At 43.1% G+C, this 4,330-nt stretch overlaps 1 pseudogene; it reads left to right on the top strand.

Annotated features, from left to right (window-relative positions):
• On the top strand, positions 1–1,611 carry LOC118670342 (annotated as a pseudogene).
• Positions 1,612–4,330: the final 2,719 nt, after the last annotated feature.

A 4,330-nucleotide genomic window follows, 5' to 3' on the forward strand; every position in this document is an offset into this window, starting at 1 on the left:
ATGAGGTGCTGTCATCCCAAGGAGGAGGCCTGTGGCAGGGACACAGCTTTGAAGAGGCAGAAAGTGCAGCTATGTTAGTTTATAGGGACAGTGAGACTTTGTCCATAAATTCAAGACCAGAGTGACCATTATAGAAAAGAAAGTTGGATCCAATTGTGTATTAGACTTGTACTGAAGGCCACATGAATCATAAAGAAAGGAATTCAACTGGTTTGAAAGCAGAACTTGAAGACAAGCTACAGGTAAATAATCAGAAGAGAAAAAGATCGAATGATGGCTGAACTGAATTTAAATGCTGTGGAAGAATGAAACATTTTCTAATGATAAGAGGAGTGAAGTATATGATCCCAAATCTGCTTTGATACTTTGTGGAGTATAAGAAAAGATCACACTTTTGGGATGATTTGCAGCCGAAAAAAATAAAAGCATCACACTCTGTAGGAAGATATCATGGAGGATCCTTGTAATACAAGAGTAGGAGCTCAGTCATTACAGGAAGTTGGTTTGTCCTTCCACCACTCAGAAAGAAAACTTGATGGGACCATGAATGTGTTATACCAAAGAACTAGAGATTCTTTGGGATGGAGGGCATATATTCTTTGAGATTGGATTGTTTAGGGCATCCTTGTAGGACACATTTAATCAAGTCAAGCACCAAAAGGCTAACACTCTTTCCTGGAGAGAGAAAGGCTAAGATCTCTTTGACTCAAAAGAACGCCACCTGCAGGCATTCAGCAGCCAGCATTGCCTCCTTCCTCACCTTGCAGTCAGGAAAGGGAGATGGTGGTGATCAGGGGAGTGTTTCATCATATACAGCAAGTCAGACCAACAGAGAGTCTCAGAAAGATGCAACCCAGCTAGACCGTCTGGTCCAGGGCTTGGGGGTTGATTGCGTGGCAGCCCCTTAGCCACTTCAGCCCCTACAGACATCCAGGAAGCTGGACTTTCTCCTCAGTCCCTCCAGGCTTCTGGCCACCACAGACTGGGAGCCCCATTCTTGACTGTGTTGCCTTTGTTCCAGCCTGAGACTAACTTAGTCTGTGCTGGAGAGAGTCAAGACTCACTGGTTTGTTCCTTCACCCAGGACTTGGAAAGTTCTTGCTTGCTGGACCAAAAGGAGGGGGAGAAGGATTCTTCCTGGAAAGGGGAATGGCTTCATGGGATCAAGAAAAAGAACCGTCAGAGTATGGTGAAACGCAATAAACCATCTGGGGCAAGGGCCATCAGCCCTGGGACAAGCCTACATGGGAAAAGTGTCTGCCAGAGAGAATAGGCAGGCCCTGTCCTCGTTCTCACACACCAGGAGTCCTCGAGTGCAGAAAACACAGAAGCAGTGAGACAAAGGTCTTGTCCTGTTCCTATGTTTTCTTGGGACAGTGAAAAGAAAGACATGGACTCCGGGAGTCTGCTTTTCACTGAGGATTCTCAGGGCCAGCGGGCCATTGCTCACAACTCTAGAGTTCCTTTCTGAGCCTTAACCAGAGTTTAGGGCAGGTTCCTAACAGCCCTTGGTCTCAGTGCCAGGATAGGCTCCCTCAGTGAAACCTGCAGCCCGATTTGCTCTTTTCCCAGGACTCTGATGGTCATCAACTTATCAGGCACCAAGTCTAAATGTCTTTGAGGGTTTGGTTTCAAAAATACTCAGGGAGGTATGGAATGAAGCTACTGTTGTTGAACATTTTCTTTGTGTAAATAAAGCCGGTGGTGACACTTGTTGAGATAAAAAATATACAGTGGGGCCTTGACTTACAAGTGTCCCGACTAACGAGTTTTTTGAGATACCAGCTGTCTCTTAGCCGATTTTTTGCTTTGAGTTGACAGAGTAATTTGAGTTAATGAGCTCCTTAATGAGCTCGGTCTCAGAACAAATTAAACTTGTAAGTCAAGGCCTCACTGTATATATGTATATATTACCATAACTTATACATTCCATTACCAAAGCCATATACTTTTTTTTCCAACTGAATTATAATTCTTAAATCTTTATTGTTCAGATTATTACATTTGTTCCTCTTTCCCCCCCCTATAACTCCCCTCCTCCCAGTTCCCGCCCCACCCTCCACCCTCACTCCCCACCCACTGTCCTCATCCATAGGTGCACGATTTTTGTCCAGTCTCTTCCTGCATCTCCCACACCCCTTTCCCCCCCAAGAATAGTCAGTCCATTCCCTTTCTATGTCCCTGATTCTATTATAATCACCAGTTCATTCTGTTCATCAGATTATTTATTCACTTGATTCTTAGATTCACTTGTTGATAGATGCATATTTGTTGTTCATAATTTGTATCTTTACCTTTTTCTTCCTCTTCCTCTTCTTAAAGGATACCTTTCAGCATTTCATATAATACTGGTTTGGTGGTGATGAACTCCTTTAGCTTTTCCTTATCTGTGAAGCTCTTTATCTGACCTTCAATTCTGAATGATAGCTTTGCTGGATAAAGTAATCTTGGTTGTAGGTTCTTGGTATTCATCACTTTGAATATTTCTTGCCACTCCCTTCTGGCCTGCAAAGTTTCTGTTGAGAAATCAGCTGACAGTCGTATGGGTATTCTCCTGTGGGTAACCAAGTTTCTTTCTCTTGCTGCTTTTAAGATTGTCTCTTTGTCTTTTGCTCTTGGCATTTAAATTATGATGTGTTATGATGTGTTGGTGTGGTCCTCTTTGGATTCCTTTTGTTTGGGGTTCTCTGCGCTTCCTGGACCTGTAAGTCCATTTCTTTCACCAGGTGGGGGAAGTTTTCTGTCATTATTTCTTCAAATAGGTTTTCAATATCTTGCCCTCTCTCATCTTCTGGCACCCCTATAATTCTGATGTTGGTTTGCTTGAAGCTGTCCCAGAGGCTCCTTACACTATCTTCGTATTTTCGGATTCTTTTTTCATTTTGCTTTTCTGGTTGGGTGTTTTTTGCTTCTTCGCATTTCAAATCTTTGACTTGATTCTTGCGCTCCTCTGGTCTGCTGTTGGGAGTCTGTATAGTATTCTTTATTTCAGTTGGTGTATGCTTAATTTCTATTTGGTTCTTTATCACAACATCGAGGGTCTCATTAGATTTCTTAAGGATCTCATTAAGTTTATCGGCAGCTTCTAGACAGTTCTTAGAGACCTTAAAAGTGTGGTTCTGAACTCTATATCTTCCATTGACAATTTTGTCCTGTTTCTTTGTCTCCGCATTTTGTTATGCTTTCTTGGTGCACCCCCTAGTGGTCTTTGTGCGCAGTCTTGTAGTTAAGCCTTGATTGTTGTAGCTAATACTAAGGGGGGATTTGACCTCCAGGCCAAGTGGCTGTGAGAATCAGCTGTGTCTGAAGTGAGAGAACTTCTGTCCTCTAGGGAGGTGCTAATCTAGCCTTTGCCTGAGGCTATCCAGCAAATGCCTGTGTGCAGGGCTTGGGCGGGTGGGTTGCACGGGATCAACAGGGTGGGCCTGAGAGAGCAGTTATGGCTGCTCTCAGTCCTGTCCCCAGGGGCTCTGCCTCTCTGAGTCCCAGCAACCGCTGCAAACCTCGGAGAGAAAGCTGCACTCGCTCCAACCGAAGCCAGACAGTCCCGCTTCTCCCGTTTGAGTCAGGGTCCCTAGAGACTCGCCCAGATCTGAAGCTCAGAGTCTGCGACTCCCTCCCGATTGAAAACGCCAACCGCGCCCTCAGCCACCAGCCCGCTCTGCATGCACTCCGCACCTCAGTATTTGACTTCAGCACTGCGCATCCTCTGAGTGTCGGTATGCGTTTCTCTTTCCTCCTAGTTGTAAGACTTCCACTCAGCCAGCGTTCCTGTGGTTCTGGGTGATGTCTGTTCCGTCTTTTAGTTTCACTTTTGAAGTGGTTGTTCGAGGCAGCAAACTCCAGCGTTAACCTATGCCGCCATCTTGGTTCTCCTGAATTAGAATTCTTAATTCTTAGAAAACTTAACTTGTAGTGACATCTAAAAGCAAGTAATTAACATTTTTTAGATTGACAAATTTATGAATACATTTCATAACTTCTAGAAATTGGTGTTTTTCATTGGCAAATAGACTCACATTTTCAAGAGACATACTTCAAATAAAGTACAAAATGTATATTCATTCACAGCTTCAAATTTATTTGTTCTTACCAACTATATGAGATTTTAAAGCTAATTATTACCCAAGCCATTTTCTTGACAAATTTTGTATCAGAGATAAATAACATGAACTTAGTTTTGTAAACCCAGGCAAGACAAACATGTATTTTATGTTAATAACTTTGAAAGACCTTCACTAAACAACCTTAAACCACCATTTGAATTCTTGGTGATTATTGCATTCCTTTAGTGTGTTGCTTAATTCCCTAGTGTCCTTGCCAACTTTTA

The sequence above is a fragment of the Myotis myotis genome, unplaced genomic scaffold (genome assembly GCF_014108235.1).
Source record: "Myotis myotis isolate mMyoMyo1 unplaced genomic scaffold, mMyoMyo1.p scaffold_m19_p_15, whole genome shotgun sequence".
Taxonomy (NCBI): Eukaryota; Metazoa; Chordata; class Mammalia; order Chiroptera; family Vespertilionidae; genus Myotis; species Myotis myotis.